Source organism: Dromiciops gliroides, chromosome 1 (assembly GCF_019393635.1).
Source record: "Dromiciops gliroides isolate mDroGli1 chromosome 1, mDroGli1.pri, whole genome shotgun sequence".
Classification (NCBI taxonomy): Eukaryota; Metazoa; Chordata; class Mammalia; order Microbiotheria; family Microbiotheriidae; genus Dromiciops; species Dromiciops gliroides.
Genome location: NC_057861.1, coordinates 201,586,367 through 201,612,139, shown reverse-complemented (window position 1 = coordinate 201,612,139; position 25,773 = coordinate 201,586,367). Strand labels below are relative to the sequence as shown.

General features: G+C 37.5%; 1 pseudogene; it reads right to left on the bottom strand.

The window, feature by feature from the left end:
• Positions 1-25,773, bottom strand: part of LOC122747016 — an 85,475-nt pseudogene that overhangs the window by 45,433 nt on the left and 14,269 nt on the right.

Below are 25,773 nucleotides of genomic sequence, written 5' to 3'. Positions count from 1 at the left end.
TCCTTTGCCACCAAATGGATGTCTCAAGCCGAAAGTGGAAGAAATCCTCCACCAGAGTCAATTTCTTCCTTCATATTCTCCTCCCAGAAATAGGAAGTTCTTCAAGCTGATTGGCTAGCATCATTCAAATTCATTGGTTCACTGGATCCGAAGGTGCCCTCAAGTTAATTTCAAAGTTTGTAGCTTCTGAGAACAATACCCTCTTAAGGGCCAGCCTCATGTGCTAAGAATCTAGTTAACTGGTAGTAAGCTAATCAGGAGTCAATCACTCTCACTAAATTCAATCAGTTTTGATTAATCTCCAGGTGGGCCATTGAGTATCTGCTAAATCCCCTTATCTACCACATTCCATTATCTTGACACATTCCCTCTTTTGCTTCTTGGAGGAACAGAGTGTTCCCTTGATGAAACACACCCTATGGTAACAAACTATGTAAATAACAATATAGGAAAAGGAGAAAGGGGAAATTTTGTCCAGAGGGGCAGTCCCTCATGAATAGGCACTGTGACACTGCTAATAGAGGGAGGGCCTCTGCAGAGAATACATATTACAAATAGTGTATATAATAACAGAAGGAAAAAAAAGAAACAAAAACCAAAATGAAGCTATTCATTTAAAGTCTTTGAGACCTTGTTTTCTTGGAGTGGTGGGATGTCTTCAGGAAAACTGGACTCTGGTTGTCTCTGGACTCTTTTACTTCTTTAGTTGTTGAACTGCTGGGTTTTCACTAATCCTTAGCATAGCATTGTTAATGATCAAATTAAACAGTGAGAGTTCTTCAAAATATAACTCATACTCAAAGTATATATAAATAGATAGATAGATGAAAGATAGATAGATAGATAGATACATGTGTGTGTATATATGATATATATGTGTGTGTGTATATATATAATATTATATCCCCCCTTTTGGAGGATTTATACCCATATAATACAGAGTTGAGGCAGTTATACAATCTATAACACTTCTTAACACCATATGTCTGGATCAAGGCCAAATTTAGTAATGTGTCCATGATGAAACCTGAAAATGTTATGGAAAGGTTACCATACCACATCTTGTGGTTCCCAAGACATCCAACAATTGTGCTAGGCCACAGGGGGATGTATTCTGACCATGCCATCAGACTGAGTGAAAGAAAAAGAAAACAAGTTAAATTAAACTAGGTGCATGTGTTGGAGCTTCCATGACACCAGGCTATTTTAGGAGGGAGAGAAGAAGAAACTGGACTACATCCAGCTACTGTGGTCTACGTAGTCGCTATCATAAGCAAACGTCACTTCCTGATGCCAAGAAACTGACCATATGGCTTGCCCTCAGACGCATTATCCTCATGGCAGAGCTTTCCTACAGTAGCTCCCCAGAAGGTGGCACCATTCCAATTGTTACACTTCTCATCTACTTTGTCCCTTGCATTTATATTATACTTTAAGTCTTGTGAGATAATAAAAATATTATCCCTCTTTTACTGATGAGAAACTGAGATTCTCTGAGTCAAAGTGACTTGTTCACAGTCACACCTATGACCTTCTGTTTCCAAAACTAGTGCTCTTTCTATGACATTAAAAATCTGGCTGCTAATGGGTGAATTTTCTAGCTGCAGAAACTTTCTTCTAAGCTTTTGAAATTTTACAATCTAAGGCATGGAGAAGTGAACATCTAGGTCATAGAGGGAGTACATAATACCAGTGGTGTTTCATATCTTTTGAAGTATTGAATTAGACGACTTCCCAAATTTAGATTTACAGACCATTTTCTTCACAATGATCCTATTATATAGCTAGTGCCAATATGTAGTAGCCACTTTACAGATGAGGAAAACAGGGCTCAGAAAGTAACTTGTTTGAGCTCATCCAGTTAGTAATTGATGGAGCTGGGATGTAAATTCAAGTCTCTTCTGACCCCATGTAAGGAACCTTCTACTATATCACACCAATCCTAATGTATATTTTAATGAATACCTATCTATACATCTAGAATTTTAAATCCCATGAATTTTGAATTGTAAAAAAAAATCCACCTGGTAATTAATATAGGCATTGATTATAAATAATTATTCTATTAGTTGACAGTCAAAAAATTATAGGTTTCTGTTAGCTTCTTAAAGCTCAGTTGAGAGAAGTGAGATTAAAGTGGGGGCAGAGCCAAGATGGTGGAGAAAAGACATTGAATGCACAGAGTTCCTGACACAATTACCCATAAAAAACAATAAAGCAACCCCTGCAGCAAAAAAAACAAAAACAAAAACAAAAAACACACAAAAAGCTGGGCTGAGATAATTTTCTAGCCAAAGACAGCTTGGATGGGGCCATGCTGGGTTGTAAGCAGAGTGCAAACCTGTGATCATGCCATCAAAGAGCCCAGGCATGCTGCACCAGCAGAACTTACCCCTTGAGCCTCCAAATCAGCTGCATCAGCAGGGTCTTCTGGAAATAAGCTTATAGTCAAGTGAGAGGGCTGAAAGCCTGGCAGGGGTCGGGGAGTGGGAATACAGGGGTGCCTGTGGGATCTAAGGAGGAAATTGGCTATCCCACCCCAGCTGAGAACAGGAAGAAATTGTGAGTGTAAGGAGGCACAGGTTGGGGAGAGGTATAGGCTCATTGTAGCTAAGAACCACCACAGCACACAAAGTTCTGCTGTCTGGTTAATTAGCAAGTTGACTTGCGGTTATCTTCAGATGAGAGAACAGGCCAGGCAAGAGAAAAACCTGCCCTCCCTTAAACCAAAACACCTCAGACCCTCTGCAGCTTGGAACAGTGTAGCTTGGAAGTAGGGATGCAGCGTAAGAGGGAGTTAAAAGTCAAGTAAAAGAAAGCAAGATGAGAAAGCAAAGAACACTGAGAACTATAGAAAGTTTCTTTAGAGACAAGGAAGATCAAGGTGCACCCTCAGAAGAGGATAAAAATCTAGCTTCCAAGAAAAATATGAGTTGGTCTCAGGCCATGAAAGTGCTCAAAAGGGACTTTCAAGAGAAAGTAGGAGAGATAGAAGAATGATTTAGAGAGGTGGAGGAAAGAATGGAAAGAGAAATGAGAGCAATGCAGGAGAGTCATGAGAAAAAAAAAAGTCAACAGCTTGAAAATCCAAATGGAAAAGGAGATAAAAAAGCTCTTTGAAGAAAATTATTGCCTAAGTATTAGGATTGAACAAATGGAAGCTAGTGACTTTATGAGAAACCAAGACACAGAAAAGCAAATCCAAATGAATAAAAAAAAAATAGAGGGCAATATGAAATATCTCCTTAAAAAAACAGCTGACCTGGAAAATAGATCCAGGAGAAACCATTTGAAAATCATTGGACTACTTAAAAAGAATGGCCAAAATAAGAGTTTAGACAGCATCTTCCAAGAGACTATCAGGGAAAATTGCTCTGATATTCTAGAAGCAGAAGGAAAAATAGAAATGGAAAGAATCTACCAGTCACCTCTTGAAAGAGATCCCAAAAGGAAAACCTCCAGGAATATTATAGCCAAATTCCAGACCTCCCAGGTCAAGGAGAAACTATTGCAAGCAGCTAGAAAAAAGGAATTCAAATACTGGGGAGCAACAATAAGGATAAGAAAAGATCTAGCAAGATCTACATTAAAGGACTGGAGGGCATGGAATATGATATTCCTGAGGGAAAATGAGCTGGGACTACAACCAATAATTACATACCAAGCAAAACTGATTATAATATTTCAGAGGAAAATATGTGATTTCAATTGAAAAGAATACTTTCAGGCATTTATGATGAAAAGACCTGAACTGAATAGAAAATTCAACTTTCAAATATAAGACCCTAGAGAAGCGTAAAAAAGAGAAACAGGAAAAAGAAATTATGAGGGAGATTAAAAAATTAAACTGTTTATATTCCTACATGGGAAGATAATCCTTTGAACTCATAAGAACTTTCTCAGTGTTAGGATAACTCAAAGGAATACATTGAGACAGAGGACACAGGTCTGAATTGAATATGAAGGAATGATATTTGTAAGGAATTTATATTTGTTTATCCTTGTTCTTTGTGTGGCAAGCAGAATGGGGTGTCTTCTGTCTGGAGGCAGATTTGGGCTCTGGTCCTCCAGGGTCCAGTGTTCATGTTTTGTCCAATATTCCACCTAACTAACCCATGATGACATCTTTAAAATAGGGTTGAAGGGTATGCAGAATGCACTGAGGGAGGGGGAACAGGAGAGGTGGACTTGGCAGAGATAGATCCCATGAAGGAATCAAGAAAAAAGCTTATGGAGAGGAGGGGAAGAGGGGGAAGGAGTGGGGGAGCAAGTGAACATCATTATCATCAGAATTGGCTCAAAGAGCGAATAACATACATACTCAAGCAGGTATTGTAAAATATTTTTGCCCTGAGGTAAAGTGGAAATGGAAGGAGATAAGGGGCATGAGGAAAAGAGGGGAAGGTGGGAAGGGCAGATTGGGGGAAAGAGCAGCAAAAATCAAAACACTTTAGAGGAAAGTGAAGATGTTCTGCATAACTGTACCTGTAAGGCTTATATTGAATTGCTTGATTTCATAGGGAGGGTTGAGGTAAGAAAGAAGAAGAAAAATTTAGAACACAGAATTAGCTCAAAGACCTTAATCTTATCAGAGTCACCTCAAGGAGGGAAGAACAAACACACCCAATTAAGAGGAGTAATCTATTTAACCCTACAGGAAAAGTAGGAGCTGAAGAGGATAAGGAGGGAATGATGAAAGAAGGGAGGGCAGAGCAAGGGAGGGTGCAGTCAGAAGGAAAACACTTTTGAGGAGGAATAGGGTAAAAGAAGATAGAAAATAGAGTAAATATCATGGGGAGGGAAAAGGATGGAGGGAAATAGTAATGATGATTGACTATAATGGCAAAACATTTGGTACCTACTCTGCTGGGCTATTGTAAAGGAAATGATCAAGTTTAAGGTACTCTGTAAAAGTTATCATGAACAGGATGCTATCAGAAAAACCTGAAAAGACCTACATGAACTGAAGCAGAGTGAAATGTACTGTATACAAAATAACAGCAATAATGTGAGATGATCTCCTGGGAAGCACATGGTTATTTTCAGCAAGACAATGATTCAATATACCTCTGAAGGACTTGTGAATATTGCAATCTATCTACAGAGAAAGAAGGATGAAATACGAAAACAGATTGGAAAAAAATTTTTGACAATTCCTTTATTTGAAGTTTTGTTTTTGTCTGTTTTCTCTCACAACTTAGGTAATGTAGAAATGTTTTCCATGACTACTCATGTATAATTTATATTGAATTGCTTGAATTCTTGGGGATGGGGGGTGGAAAGGGAGGGTCAAAGAGAAGTTGGAACACAAAGTTTTAAAAACTGATGTCAATATCTGTTTTTACATGTAATTTGGAAAATAAAATTCCAAACAAAGAAACAAAGCTCAGTTGAGGACAAAATGCAATTCTCTAAATTTATTTTTCCACCCAGAATTTATTCATATTAAATGTGATTAACTGACAAAATGTTATTATTGCTGAACTGTTGTTGGTTTACTTTTTTTCTTACTTATTTTCTAAACATAGTAACAACCAGCACTGAACAGTCTTTCAATCTGGTACTCTATCTGGGAATCAATCTGTCTTTATTCTTCTTCACACATTTCTACCAACTATTTTAGATTCAAAATTTACCTGGCAGCATTGTTGATGATGAATGAGGCAGAACACCAAGCATCTGGTCTACCTGAAAGCCTGCTGCTTCCGCAAAGCTAATAATTATCAATATTTGTGGTTGCCAGTGAGAGATATCACTGAGAGCTAACCAACCTCCTCTGCTAATGATTCCTAAAATACAAAAGTACAATAGACAAATATTTTCAATGACTACCAAAAGGTAGAAAGATAGTTTAAAATTATACAGCACCTTAAGATAAACAAAGTATATGAGACAATATCACACTTGATATGCAAAACAACCTGTTAGGTAAACAGGATGGGTATTATCATCCCATTAAAAAACTGAGGCTTTAAGAACTGGAGAGACTGGTTTAAGATCAAACAGCCAACATTTGTCCCATCTTGAAGTCAAATCTGGTTCTTCACAGTAAAAAGATCCCATTTTAGCCACTTAAAAAGATGGAGAAAAAAAGTCTTTATGATTCTCTGATTCCATGTTAGAAAATCACACAACTAACACATAGAATATCTATTTAACATAGTTTTGTCACAGACAATTTGTTGCATTATAACCATTACTCTCAAGAAACTCTGCTAGACAAAACAGGCTAGCATTTCATAGAGGTCACTTGCTTAATAGAAACACAGAATTCAGGAAAGGCTGCATACTTGACACAAGGTTAAGAACTAATCTTAAGTGCAAGGTTATTCCATAGGGCAAGTTAATTTTAAAAATGAAAAAGGAGGGGCAGAACCAAGATGGTAGAGGAAAGGCAGTGACTTGCCTGGACTTTCCCCAAGACCCCTCAAAATACTTTCAAATAATGCCATAAGACAATTCTTGGAACTGCAGAAGCCACAAAAATAGAGTGAAATTAATTTCCAGACAAAGACAACTTTGAAGGTTAGCATGAAAGATCTGTATTACAAAGGTGAGAGTGGAGTGCAGCCCAGCACAGGCCACACCAGAGCAGACCCAGCTTCAGAACAAACCCAGCCACAGCAAAAACCAAGAGCAGGCCTTGGGAGCCTCTGAATCAGCAGCAGCAGCAACTGCTTCTGGAATTCAGCCCACGTACAATAAGACGGTTAAGCAATTGGGCAGAAGGAGATTACCAGGTTCACTTTGCTAGCACTGAGGCAGGAACTTTTTGTTTTGCCCATACTCAGATCCAGGTCACTGTAACTGTTAAAACTAAATGTGTAGTTGCCTTATTCTTGTCCCAAGTGTAGGGAAAACTAGCTAGGCTTTACTTATAAATTAGAAGCTTTAGCACCAATTTTTAGTATTAAGCATTTATAAAAGCATACCAGGTATTAGTAAAAAGAAAATACCTGGGTTAAAAATTAAGAAAAGGCCTATCTAGCCTAGAGCTCCAGCCTGGTCTGGTTCTTCCTCAAATTCTGTACCACAAGCCTGTCTGAGCAACAAACTGCTGACTAACTGTGTGTGGAAACTTTTTATGGGTCCAGAGGGGATGTGGTCTTTACACTTCTTCAAGGTAATTGGCTATCATCAACCAAATCTATTGGTTCACAGGACTTTAGGGTGGTACCGTGTTGAGGTCAGAGTTCACAGCCTCTGAGAACACTCCCTTTTGGGAGTCAGGCAGGTATGGTTTTGATCAAGTCAACTTTAAGTGAGTTAATCAGAAAAGTCAATCACTATCAGTCAATCCAATCAGTCCAAATCAATCTGGGGCCTTTGGTTGTTGGCAAAAGCCGATTATTTTCTTACATTACAGTCTTGGGTGGTAGTCCCAGATGAGGGTGGGGGGAGCACAAGAACACAAGAGCTAGCAGGCACAGTGGAGCAGTACTCTGTTCATAGTTCCTGGGCAGAAAAGTAGGCCTGTGGTTGCTTGCAGACCAGAGCATAAGCCAGGATAGTGGTAAATATACCTCTCCTTAAATCATACCACCTTGGAAGAACTAAAAACTTACAAATACCTAGAAGAATCTGAAAACAGCTTCATAAAATCCCTGAACCTTGGGAGGGTGTGCCCTTCACCCTGGAAGCAATGCCCCACTTTAACAAAGAGTGAAAAGTCAAGAAATAGGCTGCGGCCTTCTTTTGTTGTTTTTTATCAAATTAAAAAATGGTTAATCTATTTGATGTTTTTTTCATAAAATCAGCTTTTAGTTGTATTTATTGATTCAATGGTTTTCTTATTTTTAATTTTATTGATCTCTCCTTTGATTTTCAGGATTTCCACTTTAGTGTTTAGTATAGGATTTTTAATTTGTTCATTTTCTAGGGTTTTGTTTTTTTTTAGTTGCATGCACAATTCTTTGATCTGCTTTTTCTCTATTTTATTGATGCAAGCAGTTAGGTATATAAATTTTCCCCTAAGCTTAGGCTGCATCCTATAAATTTTGATATGTGTTTCTTTTTGGCTTCTTGAGATACTTTTTCTTTGAACTGTGAGCTTAAAAATATGGCTATGATGTTTGAAGGAGTTTTCATTTTGGGATTTCTTTCATGTGGTGATCAGTGGATTCTTCCAATTTCTATTTTGCCCTCTGGTTCTAGTATTTCAAAGAAGTTTTCTATGATACTTTCTTGAAAGATATTTTCCACGCCTTTTCTTTTTTTTTTGATCATGGCTTTCAGTTAGTCCAGTAATTCTTTTATTATCTTTCCTGCATCTACTTTCTAGGTCATTTGGTGTTCCAGTGAGAAATTTCACATTTTTGTATTTTCTTCTATTTTATTTTACTTGTTTGATTTTGTTTTATTGTATCTTGGTGTCTCATTGAGTCATTAGTTTTCATTTTTTTCATTTTAATTTTTAAAAAATTATTTTCTTCAGTGACATTTTGTACTTCCTTTTCCATTTGGCTAAATTTGTTTTCTTTTTCATGGTTCTCTTGCATTATTTTTATTTCTTTCCCCATTTTTTCTTCTATTTCTCTAATTTGCTATTTTTGTTTTGTTTTTCTGACCAGGTTATTTATTTTTAAAAAAATGTTTAGAATTTTATTTTCCCTAATTACATGTAAAAACAAATTTTAACATCAATTTTTAAAACTTTGTCCTCCACATTCTTTTCCTCTCTCCCTCTCCACACCCTCCCCCCTTAAGAATTCAAGCAATTTAATATGTTATACATTTGTAGTCATGCAAAATATTTCCTCATTAGTTCGGTTGTCTAACAAAAAATAATATGTTTCAATCTGTATTCAGATACCATCAGTTCTTTCTCTCTAGATGGATTACATTTTTCATAAGTCCTTCAGAGTTGTCTTAGATCATTACATTGCCAAAAATAACTAAGTCATTTACAAGAGATCATCTTATGATATTGCTATTATATTATATACAGTACATTTCACTTTGCATCAGCAAATTATGTCTTTCCAGATTTTTCTTATGGCATGCTGCTCATCATTTCTTACAACACAATAGTGTTCCATCACAACATCCCACAATTTTTCAGCCATTCCACAATTGATGGGCATCACCCCAATTTTGAATTCAACTTTTTTTTGAAATTTCTTTTAAGGGGCAGCTAGGTGGCATGGTGGATAAAACACTGGCCCTGGATTCAGGAATACTTGAGTTCAAATCTGGCCTCAGACACTTGATACTTACTAGCTGTGTGACCCTGGACAAGTCACTTAACCCCCATTGCTCCACCAAAAAAAAAAAAAAAAAGAAATCTCTTTTAGGATATCAACCTAGTAGTAGTATTACTAGGTCAAAGAGTATACATGGTTTTATAACCCTTTTGCTGTAGCTCCAAATTGTGCTACAGAATGTTTGAATCAGTTTACCAAAAGTATATTGATGTCTCATTTTCCCCATATCCCCTACAAAATTTGTTAGATTCCTCTGCTGTCTGACTATCCAATCCAGTAGGTATGAAGCCGTGCCCAGAATCATTTTAATCTCAATCCCTCGAAGGGGGCCAAGCCAAGATGGCTGAGGAGAGGCTGTGACTCCCACAAGCTCCAGATAAACCCGTCCATTCATGCCCAAATAATGTGGTAAAAATCAAAACCCAGAACAGCCTAATTCACATAAGAATAGAGTGAGACTATTTCTCCACAAAAGAGGGCAATTCTGATGACCTACTGATCAGGCTGAACAGCTCAGCACGCGGTTCGGACCCAGCCAGGGACACTGCTTCCAGTGCATGTCAGTGTCTTCAGCACCAGCAGCTTCTGAGGCTCCCATCACGGACTGGTGAGGGGGTTCAGCGGTAGGCCGGGGTGAAGTGAAGGCAGTATCTACTGGAGTTGGGGCAAAGCTCCCTGGGTCTGAACCAGTGAGCTGAATCAAGTTGTGGTGGCCCAGTGGGGGAGCGGTAAAAACACGCCAAGCTTCCAACCATAGAGAATCAGAGTTCAATCAGACTTCTGTTTCCGGGTCAAAGAGAAAGCGGCGGTGATTACTCACAAGCCAGGCAGGCTGAGGAGAAGCCCTATCATCCCCTGGGCCATGCTGTAGGAGGAAGAGTGTGTTCTGGAAGCAGCGCTACACTTTAAGGAGTAAAAAGCCAAGAAATAGTAAGCCAGGATGAGTAGGCAGAGAAAGCAGAAGACCATCGAAAACTTCTTTGGGAGAAAGGTAGACCACAATACATCCTCAGAAGAAGAAGATAATAATAGGGTCAAAGCCCCAACATTTAAAGCTTCCAAGAAAAATATGAACTGGTCTCAGGCCATGGAAGCTATCAAAAGGGACTTTGAAGAGAAAGTAGGAGAAATAGAATGAAGATGTAGAGAAAGAGAGGAAGGAATGGAAAGAGAAATGAGAGCAATGCAGGAGAGTCATGAGAAAAAAGTCAACAGTTTGATAAGCCAAATGGAAAAGGAGATTAAAAAACTGTCTGCTGAAAATAATTACCTAAGAATTAGGATTGAACAAATGGAAGCTAGTGACCTTATGAGAAACCAAGACACAGTAAAGCAAATCCAATTGAATGAAAAAATAGAGGGCAATGTGAAATATCTCCTTGGAAAAACAGCTGACCTAGAAAATAAATCTAGGAGAGATCATTTGAAAATCATTGGACTACCTGAAAACCATAACCAAAACAAGAGCTTAGACACCATCCTCCAAGAGATTGTGAGGGAAAATTGCCCTGATATTCTAGAAGCAGAAGCTAAAATAGAAATTGAAAGAATCCACCGATCACCTTCTGAAAGAGATCCCAAAAGGAAAACCTCCAGGAATATTATAGCCAAATTCCAGAACTCCCAGGTCAAGGAGAAAATATTGCAAGCAGCTAGAAAAAAAGGAATTTAAATACTGTGGACCTCCAATAAGGATAAAGCAAGATCTAGCAGCTTCTACATTAAAGGACCGGAGGGCATGGAATATGATATTCCAGAGGGCAAAGGAACTGGGACTACAGCCAAAAATCATGTACCCAGAAAAACTAAGCATCATCTTTCAGAGGCAAACATGGAATTTCAAGGAGAAAGAAGACTTTCAGTCATTTGTTATGAAAAGACCTGAACTGAATAGAAAATTTGACTTTCAAATACAAGACCCTGGAGAAGCATAAAAAGATAAACAGGAAAAAAGACTTCATGAGGGATATTAAAAGATCAACTATTTTTATTCCTACATGGGAAGAAAATACTTCAAACTCATAAGAACTATCTCAGTAAGGGTTTAACAGAGGACACAGGTCTGAACTGAATACAAAGGGATGTTATGTTTAGTTCTTTGTGGGGTGTCTTATGTCTGGGGCCGGATTTCGGCTTGGGGCCTCCTGGGTCCAGGGCTGGTGCATTGTCCACTGTACCACCTAACTAACCCATAATGACATCCTTAAAATAGGGTTGAGGTGTAGGAGAAATAGACTGGGGGAGGGGGAAGGGGAGAGATGGTCTGGGGTGAGGTTGCTCACATGAAGGAAACAAGAAAAAAGCTTATGGAGGGGAGGGGAAGAGGGGGAAGGAATTGGGGAGTGAGTGAACCTTAATATCATCAGAATTGACTCAAAGAAGGACTAACATACATACTCAAGTGGGTATAGTAATATATTTTTGCCCTGAGGGAGGGGAGGGAGATAGGAGGAGGGGGAGGAGAAGGGGAAGGAGGGAAGGGCAGATTGGGGGAGAGAGCAGTAAAAAGCAAAATACTTTTGAGGAAGGTAAAGATGTTCTGCATAACGGCACAAGTATGACATATTGAATTGCTTGATTTCATAGGGAGGGATGAGGAGGGAGGGAGGAAGAAAATTTGGAACATAGAATTAGCTCAAAGACCTTAAACTCATTAGAGTTGGGTCATGGAGGGAATAACATTCACACCCAGTTGGGAGGAGTAACGTATTTAACCCTACAGGAAAGTATGAGGGGAAGAGGATAGGAAGGAAGGGTGGAAAAAAAAGGGAGTGCAGAGTAGGGGAGGGGACAGTCAGAAGTAAAACACTTTTGAGGAGAAATAGTTTAAAAGACGATAGAAAATAGAGAAAATATCATGGGAAGGGAATAGGATGGAGGGAAATAGTTATGATGATAGAATATAATGGCAAAACATATGGTACCTACTTTGCTGGGCTAATAAGAATAAAATTCTTTGTCAAGTTTAAGGTACCTTATTTAGGTTATGATGAACAGGATACTATCAGAAAAACCTGGAAAGACCTACATGAACTGAAGCAGAGTGAAATTTACTGTATATAAAATAACAGCAATAGTGTAAGATGATCTGCTGGGAAGCATGTGGTTATTTTCAGCAAGGCAATGGTCCAATATAACCCTGAAGAACTTATGAAAATGGCAACCCATCTACAGAGAAAGAAGTGATAGTATCTGAAAATAGATGGAAACACATTTTTTTTCTTTTCTTTTTTTTTTTCTTTGTGAGGCAATTGGGGTTAGGTGGCTTGCCTGTGTTCACAGGGCTGGTGGGTGTTGGGTGTCTGAGGCCAGATTTGGGCTCGGGTGCTCCTGGTTCCAGGGCCGGTGCTCTGTCCACTGTGCCACCTAGCTGCCCCTGGAAACACATTTTTAATTTTTTTTTCTCTTTGACAATTCCTCAGTCTGAAGTTTTGGGAGTTTTTTGACTGTTTTCTCTCACAACCTAGCTAATGTGGGAATGTTTCCCATGACTACTCATGTATAACTTATTTTGAAATGCTGGAGTTCTAGTGGGTGGGGGGTGAATTCCTCCAATCAATAGTGATTTAGAGGATTTTTTTTCCACATTGCTATAAGTGGCCATGATTATTTCATCTGAAAACTTCATGCCTTTTGATCATCTATCAATTGGGGAATGGCTCCCATTTTAACAAATTTGACTCAGTTCTCTATATGTTTGAGCAAACTGAGGCCTTTCATACAAACTTGCTTCAAATTTTTCTTTACTATTGGTAATTGTATTTCCCTCCATCCTATTCCCTCCCCCTTGATATTTACTCCATTTTCTTTATTCTTTAACCCTATCCCTTCTCAAAAGTGTTTTCCTTCTGACTGTCCCCTCCCTTAATCTATGCTCCCTTCTTTCAGCCCTGACCCCTTACTCCCTTCCCCTCATACTTTTCTGCAGGGTTAAATAGATTACTATACTCAATTGAGTGTCTATGTTATTCCCTCTTTGAGCCAATTCTGATGAGAGTAAGGCTCACTTATTCATCCACATTTCACCCATCTTCCCGTCCACTCCACAAGTTTTTTCCTGATTCTTTTATGTGAGATACTTTGCTCCATTCCACCTCTCCCTTTCTCTTTCTCTCAGTGCATTCCTCTCAACACTTTATTTTATTTTTAATATATCATCCCTTCATATTCAACTCATACCTGTGCCCTCTGTGTAAATAAACTCCATTCAGCTACCCTAATAATGAGAAAGTTTTTATGAGTTACAAGTATCATCTTCTCATGAAGCAATGTAAACAGTTGAACTTTTTAGTATCCTTTATGATTTATTTCTCGTTTACCTTTTTATGTTTCTCTAGGATCTTATATTTGAAAGACATATTTTCTATTCAGTATAGGTCTTTTCATCATGAATGCCTGAGAGTCCTCCCCCCCCCCCCAAATATTACACTCAGTTTTCCTGAGTAGGTGATTCTTGGTTGTAATCCCAGTCCCTTTGCCCTCTGGAACATCATATTCCAAGCCCTCCTATCCTTTAAGATAGAAGCTGCTAGATCTTGGGTTATCTTGATGGTGGCTCTACAGTGCTTGATTTATTTATTTCTGGCTGCTTGCAATATTTCTCTTTGACATGGGAGCTCAGGAATTTGGCTATAACATTCCTGAAAGTTTTTCTTTTGAGATCTCTTTCAAGAGGTGATTGGTGGATTATTTCAATTTCTATTTTACCTTCTGCTTCTACAATATCAGGGCATTTCCCCTGACAATTTCTTGGAAGATGATGTCTAAGCTCTTTTTTTTTTTTTTTTGATAATGGCTTTTAGGTAGTCCAATAATTTACAACTTATCTCTCCCAGATCTATTTCCCAGGTCAGCCATTTTTCTAAGGAGATATTTCACATAGCCCTCTATTTTTTCATTCATTTGGATTTGCTTTATTGTGTCTTTATTTCTCATAAAGTCATTAGCTTCCATTTGCTCAATCCTAACATTTAAAGAGTTATTTTCTTCAGAGAGCTTTTGTATCTCCTTTTTCATTTCGCTTTTCAAGTTGTTGACATTTTTTTTCTTGACTTTCCTACATCACACTCATTTCTCTTTCCACTTTTTTTCCCTCTGTCTCTCTTACCTTGCTTTCAATGTCCTTTTTGAGGGCTTCCTTAGCCTGAAACCAATTCATATTTTTCTTGGAAGCTTTGTATGTAGGAGATTTGACTTTGTTATCTTCTTCTGAGTGTGTATTTTGACCTTCCTTGTCACCAAAGAAACTTTCTAGGGTCAGAATTTTTTTTTTCTGTTTTCTCATTTCATTAATTTTAACTAAAGTGGGGCACTGCTTCCAGCATTCACTGTCCAAAGCTTCAGGGGGTCCCAGATCATATAATTTAAGGAGAGGCAGGTTCACTATTCTTCTGGCCTGTGCTCTGTTCTGCAAGCAACCATAGGCCTGTTTGACCTCTGACCTGGAGGATAATCCAGATCTACTGTGGCTTTAGGCTCTAGCATGACTAGGAGCCTCCCTCACCTTGGCCCCCATCCAAGACCTTGACCTGTATCTGATCCCAGGAAAAACAGTAGACTCCTGCCTCTGCCCACAGAAATCCCTGTAATTTTCCCCTGGCCAACTACTTGACCCCCTTACTGTCTGTGGCCTGAGTTCCAGAAGCATCTGTTGCCATAGCCAATACTGAAGTTCCTCTTCAGCACAGCCTGCCCCAGGATGGACCTGCATGGTGTATCTCTGCTCCACTCTCACCCTGCAATAACAGATCTTTCCTACTGACCCTCTAAATCATCTTTAGCTGGAGAATTATCTCATCCTGTCCCTTTTTTTTTTTTTTTAGTGAGGCAATTGGGGTTAAATGACTTGTCCAGGGTCACACAGCTAGTAAGTGTTAAGTGTCTGAAGCCAATTGAACTCAGGTACTCCTGACTCCAGGGCCGGTGCTCTATCCACTGCACCATCTAGCTGCCCTCACCCTGTCCTTTTGTGGATTCTGTTGCTCCAGAAATTGTCTTATGGCATTATTTGAAGGAATTTGGATGGATTTTGGGGTGTGCTCTGAGAAGTCACTTCATTTTCTCCACCATCTTGGCTCTGCTTCCCTCTAATTTGCGTTTTTTGTTTTGTCTTGTTTGTTTGTTTGTTTTTAGTGAGGCAACTGGGGTGAATTGATTTGCCCAGGGTCACACAGCTTTTAAGTGTTAAGTGTCTGAGGCCAGATTTGAACTCAGGTACTCCTGACTCCAGGGCCGGTGCTCTATCCACTGCACTACCTAGTTGCCCCTCTGATTTGCTTTTTAAAGTACTTTTTAACCTCTTTCAGGAATTCTTTTAGATCTGAGATCAATTTGCATTTTTCTTTGAGGCTTCACCTGTAGGCATTTTGTTACTCTTCTCTTCTGTCCCAATCACTGTAGAAGCTGTCAATATTCAAGATTTTTGTTATTGTTGTTTTGCTCATTTTTGTGCTTTTTTGTGCCTTGATGTTTTTGTTTTTTGTTTTGTTTTTTTGTTTTTCGAGTTGGGCTCTATTCCTAAACTGTCCCAAGGTTTGTGCTGAGGCTCTGGGTCTTATTGGTGGTTTTCACTGGGCTTCAGGGCTTAGCTGCTTACTTTTGCTGTGTTGCTAAAATTAACAAAGTCTTTCTTGTGTCTGGCCCTGGAGGAGTGATCTTCTTGTTCTGTCCCAGGCTTGGTGCTTTGTTGCTTTGTTACTCTGTTAGCAGGGCCTCTCTGTTAACAGGATGTGGAGAAGTAATTTTGTTTCTAATCTGCTCAAGTGTGTATGTGTGGGGGCAGGTTGGGGCTTCTATGGTAACCTGTCACTCTGCTATCAGACCCTGGAAGGGTAATTTTTTCTGATCTATTGAGTACCTGATGCTAGTTTGCCCTGGAAATAATCTCTCTTCTGGGAGATCACAGGAGTGGGAATTTGCTGTTGACCCTGCTTGGCAGGGCTTCACTACTGATCAGCAGTGGGGTCAAAGCCTCCCTGGTGGTTTGATCAGCAGTGGGCTCAAAGCCTCCCTGGTGGTTTGTGCTAACTTTGGGGTGCATGGTGAGGACCACTACAATGCTTCCAAGACTGCTCACATTTCCAGGGAGCTGCTGGTTTGTAGGTGGGTGGAAGTGCTTCACTAATGGATTGCCCTAGGCTCAGAGCCCTGCTGCTGCTGTTCTTGGACCTCCTTTCCTACACCAGGAAGACAGATCATTCCTGCCAGGCTAGTAGGCTGTTTCCCTGCTCCTGGAATGATTTAGAGGCAATTTCATTTATGTTTGGAAGGAAAACATGGAAGAGCTTCTGTGGGTTGCTACTTCCCTTGGCCATCTTGGCACAGGATGCCTTTCAGGTATTCTTGATGAAAAGACCTGAGCAGAATAGAAAATTTTACATTCAAATACAAAACCCTAGAGAAGCATAAAAAGATAAACAGGAAAAAGAAACCATAAGGGATATTAAAAGCTTAAACTGCTTACATTCCTACATGTGAAGATGATTCTTGTAACTCATAAGAACTTTCTCATTATTAGGACAGGTTGATGAAATACATTTAGACAGAGGGCACAGATGTGAGTTGAATATGAGGGGATGATATCTAAAAAAATAAAATTAAGGGTTGAGAGGAATGCACTGGGAGAAAGAGAAAGCTATAGGTGGAATGGGGTAATGTATCCCACATAAAAGAAACAAGAAAAAGCTTATCCAGTGGAGGGCAAGATCGGGGAGGTGATGGGAAGAGAGTGAACCTTACTCTCATCAGAATTGGCTCAAAGAGGGAATAACATACATACTCAATTGGGTTTAGTTATCTGTCTTACACTTCAGGAAAGTAAAAGGGGAAGGAGATAAGTGGTGGAGGAGAGATGATAGATTGGAGAATGGAGAAGAGGGCAGTCAGAAGCAAAAACTTTTGAGGAGGGAAATGGCCAAAGGAGATAGAGATTACAGTAAATGTAATGGGGATGGAGTAGGATGAATGGAAATTCAGTAACTGAGAAATGATAAGCAGAATGCTCCCAGAAACACCTAGAAGGACTTACATGAGATGATGCAAGGTGACATGTACTATATACAAAGTAACAGCAATATTGTAAGATGATTAGCTGTGAATAACTTGGCTAATCTCAGCAGTGAAATGATTCAGGAAAACTCTGAAACTCATAAAAATGTGATCCATCTCCAGAGAAAGAATTGATGGTGTCTGAATACAGATTAAAGCATTTTTTTTGTCTGTTTTCTTTCACAACCTGACTATCATGGAAATATTTTGCATGACTACACATGTATAACTTATTTTGAATTGCTTCTATTCTTCGGGGAGGAGGTAGGGAGGAAGACAATTTGGAATACAAAGTTTTAAAAATGGACATTAAAATTGATTTTACATGTAAAAGGGGAGAATGAAATTCTAAATGAAAAAGGGGGGGATTGAAAAGGGAGAACAATCAGCTGGTGACACTTTTTTTTTTATTTTTGGCAATTCCTGTATTTCTGTATGGCTATGTTTGGTGCCAGGATGCTGAAGATTGAGGTTTTAATAAAAGCACTCAATTAAATATACTGTGTTATTAGATCCCTGTGGGATGTTTCTTTCCCCCCAGGCTTCTCTTCCCACCTCAATCACTAACCCCAGGAGTACAACTACTAAAATGTGTGTGTTATTGTAATTGAATTAGACATCTGTGTTTATGAACTAGATAATAAATAGACCTCTGGAGATCTCACTGAACAACCCTAGACTCTGATTAGTGAAGTAACAATCATAAAGAATTTTAGAACTGTGAGACCTTAGAGAGATCAACTAGAACCATTCTGTCAGTTTACAGATAAAGAAACTGAGGCCTAAAGAGGAGAAGGGGGATTGTAAACAATTGAGAGCTGTTAGTAAAAATCATAGAACTATGTGAGAAAGTATATTAGGATAACACAGGCATTTTCCCCTGTAACCCAGTGTAGACCTTGAAACACAAGAGTGTTAATAAGCCTATATGCTTGTGTTACATTATCTAAAACCAAAAAATGCTATAAAAACTTTCATAGGGAAGAACAATATGTTGGAACTACTAAAAATCAATTGTAAGAGACCTTAGAAGTTATCTTTTTGAATTTCTTTCTTTTTTTGTGAGGCAATTGGGGTTAAGTGACTTACATAGGGTCACACAGCTGGTAAGTGTTAAGTGTCTGAGGATGGATTTAAACTCAGGTCCTCCTGACTCCAGGGTGGGTGCTTTATCCACTGCACCACCCAGCTGCCCCTATCTTTTTGAATTTCAACACAAATGAAATTCAATTTTATTACATTCCTTCCACTTGAAGACTATGTTGTTATTTGTCCTTTGTTTTCAAAGAGAACCAATGACATCATGGGTGATATCTTAACTCATGAATGAATTGGATTTAAGTGAGGCAGAGTTGCACAAAGTTGTCAGCCTTACTCTCTCTTCCATAGTTATCAAAGTCTAATAGCAAGATAATAATTGGGCTGACTGGTGATGACCCAGGATACAGTCATCTTTGATGTCTGACCAAGTTCTAAGCACTCCATAGCACCTCTGTTTCAGCCATCTTTATGACCTTTGGAAAAAAAAAATTCTCATCCACCTATTCCCCCAGGGTGTTCAGGGATGAGTAGCACCTCTGGAGTGAGGCTTGCCAAGTACTTTTCAGAGCTTTTCATCAACTGTTGGTGTCAACCTTTCATGTAATTCTCACCTGTATCTCCAAGAAGTTGGAGCATGCACAGGGGCCACACTCCAGTAAAACTGTCTAGGCAGATGGGCTAAACTAGGTTGAAGATATCTGATAGGCTTCAAAACTTGAAGACTACCAATAATGGAAATATATGGACTCCTCTGTTTGACCTATTCTCTCCCAATTTGTTCACTAAACTTTTGAATACCTTTAATTCTTAGGGAGTTCTTCCTTACATTAAACACATCTTTCAAAAGATCTTATGATCATATTTTTAGAACTGGATGGGACTTTTTACATCATCTAGTCCAAACCCCTAATATTAAGGACAAGGAAACCAAGACCAAGTTCAGTGACTTAACCAAGGTCACAAAAGTAGTAAGTGCCAGAGCAAGAATTTATATCTAAGGTATCTGCCTCCAAATTCTTCACTTGTATTTCATATTGATTAGGAACACAATTTCGAATAAATATGATCATATAGTGAACTCAGTGAACCTGGATTCAGGCCTTGATTTTGTTGCTTAACTACCTGTCTACCCTTGGACCATCACTGAAACTGTCTGAGCCCCACTTTCCTTATCTCTAAGAAGAGGAACTTAATAAGAGGGTATCTATACATCATATTTGGATTTCTAGTCTATGGCTTTAAATATATGGACAAATGTAAAATCTAACTCATGGATTTGAAAATACCTAACATAAATTTATAATTTTAATGTCATCTAAAGCAAAAACTATTTATTAAGCAATATCTATATGCCAGGGACTGTGCTAAATACTGGAGATAAAAAGAAAAGTAGAATTACACACAGTGTTTTGTTAGCCAAGAAAAAATGGAATTTGAGACTGAACTGTAAGATATAATCCACAAAAACAACTAGGACCCTGAGAAGTCAGTATCTGGAGTTTTCTGTACAATTTGGGGTACTCATTTTGAGAAAATCTATCAATAATTTGGAAAATAACCAGAGGATGGTAAGTAAGATGGTGAAAGGTCTTGAGATGAGGCTTAGATGAGGTTCCCTTGAAGGAACTAGGGATGTTGAACCTGAAGAAGTAACCATTTAGGAAGAACATAGTATCTATTGCCTAGTGTTTGAAGGGCCTTCTAGAAGGAGGATTTATTTGTTCTCATTTCCATGAGTCCTGACCTAAATGGGGTTGCAAATGAAAAGAGGAAAATATGGACTTAAAAAGGGGAAAAATATAATTCCTAATCATTAGAATTATTTTAATGTAGAATAGGCTGACTCAGGACTTAATGGACTCTCCTACTATATAGATATTCAATCAATGGCTGTATGGCTGCTTATAGTATATATTGTAGTAGAGATTCCTATTCAAGTATGGGTTGAAGTGGGTAATCTTGGAAAATCCTTTGTCAACTGTGCAATTCTTGAATGTGTGATGAGGTGACATCTTTGATACCACAGAGATCCTAACACCTTAAAGGAAAGAACTAGAAATTTACTTTTTTTTTTTTTTTTTGCATTCAGAAGAAATACTTCGGGGGTGGCTAGGTGGCACAGTGGATAAAGCACCGGCCCTGGATTCAGGAGTTCCTGAGTTCAAATCCGGCCTCAGACACTTGAAACTTACTAGCTGTGTGACCTTGGGCAAGTCACTTAACCCCCATTGCCCCGCAAAAAAACAACAACAACAACAAAAAAAATTAAAAAAAAATACTTAAAAGCAACTAAACTGACATAAAATAATTACAAGGAGAGGCTATAACAAGATGAAAATCAACCTAAACAAACGTAAGATTGAAAAAGATAGTCTTTATCTCATATTGGCTGAAAAGGAACAATCATTTTAATCATCTTTGATTTAATGTTTCAGGAAAATTTAGTATATGTAGGCCAATCCAAGTGAAGGCTGAACCCCTCCTCTTTTTTTCATTTCTAGACATCATGATTCACTGGAGGACCACAATCAGGAGTAAAGAGAGAAAATATTAAAATAAGTAGCATAAGATGGGTAAGAGACATAAAATAGCATTCAACCTTTGCTCACATTGTCCTGGAACTGATTTTATTTAATAATTTAATAATAATAAACATTTTTATTTAACATTTTTATTTCCAAATTCTATCCCTACTTCTCTTCCTCCCCTCCCTCCCTAAAAGGGAACATCATGACTTATAAACAATAGGTTAATGTTAAAAATTGTAAGATAATGTTTTTATTTGGTATCACTTATGTCTTTATTAAAGGCTTTTTTAAAATTCCAGATTTATGATCTACAAATAAGTAGAAATGAAATACATTGACTAAAAGATGAGAACAAAGAAATGTGAATGATTAAAATCTTAGAATTATAAAACCTTTCCAATTATATAGTGTTTGAACTGCTTGCTTCAATCCTGAGTGTGAGGTAGCAGAACTGTTATTATTTAAGAAAACATGAGCTTTGCATAGATACAATAATTCCACTAGAAAGTACTAGAATCTCCCTCCTTTTCAGTGTTTTAGTGTCTTTTTATTATTTTGAGGTTTGGCACCCCAAGGCAATTTTAAATAGTTACAGAAGGTCATAAATGTAACTGGAAATGCAAATGCAAAAGAGTGTGTTTATACCTAGCTTCAGTAGAAGATTCAATAGCCTTAGGAGGGGCAGAGCCAAGATGAGAATCCTTTAAGCATTTCCCTAAAGCCCTCCAAACCCCTTTAAATAATGCCCCCCAAAAAATTCTAGAGTAGAGGAAACCAAAAAAAAGATGGAGTGAAATTATTTTTCAGTGCAAGGCAACTTCAGAGGTAGCCATGAAAGGTCTGTTGCACCAGGGTGGGAGTAAAGCACAGTCTAGCAAAGGCCTCAACAATACATACAGGGCCCCAGCAGAAGAAGAACAGGCCTTTAAAAACAACAACAACAACAGCAACAACAACCAAAATATGCCAGATGGTAAAGGAGGCACAAAAATTCTATGAAGAGAAATATGCCCTGAAAAGTTGAATTGACAAATTGGAAAAAGAGGCACACAAATTCACTAAAGAAGAAAAGAATTCCTTAAAAATAGAATTGGACAAATGTAAAAGGAGGTACAAAAGCTCACTGAAGAAAATAACTCATTAGAAATTCAAATAAAACAAATAGAAGCTAATGACTTTATGAGAAATCAAGAAACAATAATATAAAATTAAAAGAATGAAAAATAGAAGAAAATGTAAAATATACCATTCAAAAACAACTGAACTGGAAAATAGATCCAGGACACATAATTTATGAATTATTGGACTACCTGAAAGGCATGGTCAAAAAAAGAGCCTAGACATCATCTTTCAAGAAATTATCAAGGAAAACTGCCCTGATATTCTAGAACCAGAGGGTAAAATAGAAATTGAAAGAATATACCAAAGACCTCCTATAAGAGAGACAAAAATGAAAATTCCCAGGAATATTATAGCCAAATTTCAGAGCTCTCAGGTCAAGGGGAAAATATTGTGAGTAGCATACAAGAAACAATTCAAATATCATAGAACCACCACAGTCAGGATAGGAATTTCTACATTAAAGGATCTGAAGGCATGGAATATGATATTCTAGAGGGCAACAGAGCTATGATTGCAACCAAAAATCACCTATGAAACAAAATTTTTCATAATCTTTCAGGGAAAGAAATGGACATTCAATTTTATAGAGGACTTTCAAGTGCTCCTGAAGATGCCAGAGCTGAATGAAAATTTATCTTTCAAATACAAGATTCAAAAGAAGCATAAAAAGGTAAACAGAAAAGAGGAATCATAGGAGATTCTATAAGTTCAAAGTATTTGAATTATTATATGGAAAAATTATTCTTGTAACTCCTAAAATTTTCTCATTATTAGAGCAGTTAGAAGAAGTCTACATAGACAGAGGCCATTAGGATGAGTTGAAGATGATGGGGTGGTTATCTAAAAAAAATTAAATTAAATTAAATTAAGGTTTGAGAAAGAATAATGCATTGGGAGAAGGGGAAAAGGAGAGGCAGAATGGAATAAATTAACTGAAATAAAAAGGCCTGAAAGAGATATTATGGTAGAGGGAAAGATGGAGAAATGATAGAAGAGGGAGAGAGCATGTAAACTTTACTTTCATTGGAATTATCTCTTTTTTTTCTTTTTCTTTCTTTTTTTGTGGGGCAATGAGGGTTAAGTGACTTGCCCAGGGTTACACAGCTGGTAAGTATCAAATGTCTGAAGCTGGATTTGAACTCAGGTATTCCTGAATCCAGGTCCAGGGCTTTATCCACTGTGCTACCCAGCTGCCCCCAGAAGTATCTCAAAGAAGGAATCACATGCACAGCTGTAGAAATCTATCTTACCATAAAGGAAAGTAGGAGAGGAAAGGGATGAAAGAAATGGAGAGCACTGATAGAAAGAAGGGAAAATTTGGGGAGAAATGAAAGGGGAAATGGAGAGGGAGAGGGGGGAGGGAGAGGGAAGGAGAGGAGAAGAGGGAGAGGGTGAAGGACAGGGAGAAGGAGAGGGAGAGGATAAACAGGGGAAATAGATTGGAGGGAAATACATAGTAATAATTACTGTGAGGAAAAAAGTATAGCAAATTTCTCTAATGAAGACCTTATTTCTCAAATATATAGAAAACTGCATCAATTTTATTAAAATAAGAGTCATTCCTCAATTGAAAAATGGTCAAAGATATGAACAGGCAGTTTTCAGACAAGGTTATCAAAGCTATCTAGAGTTATATAAAATGCACTAATTTTTTATTGATTAGAGAAGTGCAAATAAAAACAACTCTAAGCTACTACTACATACCTATCAGCCTGCCTAATATGACTGAAAAGGAAAATGATAAATTTTGGAGGGGATGTGAGGCAATTAAAACACGAATGCACTGTTGGCAAAGTTGTATACTTATTCAACCATTTTGGAGAGCAATTTGGCACTATGACCAAAGGGCTATAAAACCATGCATACCCTTTGATTCAGCAATACCACTATTAGTTCTGTATCTCAAAGAGATAAAACAAATCAACAAAAATATTTAAGACAGCCATTTCAGTGGTGGCCAAAAATTAGAAAATGAGAGGATATCCATCTATTGTACATGTTCTTGTACAGGGGGATCAAAAGTCATGAAGGGGGTTGATGTTTTACTAACTTTTTACAAATTATTTTTATTTTTACCATTTATGATTTTTTACATACAATATAAACTTATTTCATATATACACTACATATGATGCTATAATATTATAAATTAAAAACAAAAAATGAAGAAGTCATCAAATATTTGTGACTTTTGGCCCACCTTGTATATGGTTATGATGAAATATTATTGCGCTATAAGAAGTGATAAGCAGGTAGATTTCTGAAAAACCTAGAAAGAGTTAAATGAACTGTGAAAAATTGAAGATATTATGTCTAAGATCTTTCTCCATTCTAAAGTTCTATGACCCTATAAAGAAACTAAGTGTTCAGGGTTGTAGAAAGACAACAGAGACTGAAATAGCACTTAACATCGCTGTACCTCAGCTTCATCCATAAAATATATAACCATTGTAGCAACCACCCATGGTTGTTTTAAAGTTAAAATGAATTAAAATATGAATTAGATTATGTAAAACATTTTGAAAATCTTAAAGCAGTATATGAATATTAGCTATTATTATAATTACTTTCTTCAGATTTTGCCGCAGGTTCACAATGGGATGTCTTTAAATGTAGACTTGTAATAAATATAGTGACATATCCTTCTTTCTACAGCTTTGTATTGTTTTTCTCAACAATTTTTTATACTACTGTTACTTCTGTCTTCCTTTTTTATGATACATAATTTGTGACATTAATAAACACTCTGTGTGTCACACTAAGTCCTCTCTCCCTTTCACCCCAAAAGGGAACTACATTTTTTTTACAAACAACTTTTCCCTTTCGTAATCATCAATCAACTATCTTCCTTTCTTTTCTCTTCCCATTTTTCCCCTAGAAGATAACAGTAGTTATTTCACTTTATAGATCTCTTACAGTCTAGTTGCCACTTCTCAGAAATGTACTTATCTTTCTGGGATATTGTGGTATTTCATCTCCACAAATCTCCCATGCTAAATTACATTTATTGGAACTTTATTAGTACAACCAGAAAGCGTCATGGAGTTTAACATCTTTACTTAATGTTTTTTTTTGTTTTGTTTTGTTTTGTTTTGTTATTAGTACTAATTGTATGTATTCCTTTAAAAAACATTTCACAAGTAGATTTAAAACATTGTGCTCTTAAATATTGCTCTGGAAAGAAAGTCAAGAAATACTCTTATACTTGCTTTATCCAAGAAGGGGGGGGGGCTTTTCCCTCCTGTTAATTAGCTTTTCATTTTTATTTGCTTATTTGTTTATTTGTTTTGTTGGAACTTGAGATTTCATTGGTGTAAGGTTCTCCCTCATGAGAAATGGATAGGGCTAACTAGACTTGGAATCAGGGAAAAGGAAAATCTTGGTTCAAATCTTGTCTCTGATACTTAATAGATATGTGACCCTGGGAAATTTACTCATCCTCTGTGAGCCTTTTTTCCTCATATGTTAAATGAGGAGGAGAAGGAAGAGGAATTAGTTTGCAATGGATTTTTTTAAAGACCATTTTTTTCTTTTAAGTAACTTTTAAAAAATTTTCTAATTTAGGGGCAGCTTGGTGGTGCAGTGGATAGAGCACCGGTCCTGGAGTCAGGAGTACCTGAGTTCAAATCCGGCCTCAGACACTTAACACTTACTAGCTGTGTGACCTTGGGCAAGTCACTTAACCCCAATTGCCTCACTAAAAAAAAAATTTAAATTTAAATTTAAAAAAAAATTACTAATTTATAGAATAGAACAAGCATTTCTATAACAGAGTATAATAAAAAAGATTACACATGAAACTTACACTAATTTATAGTTAACATGTTAGTACA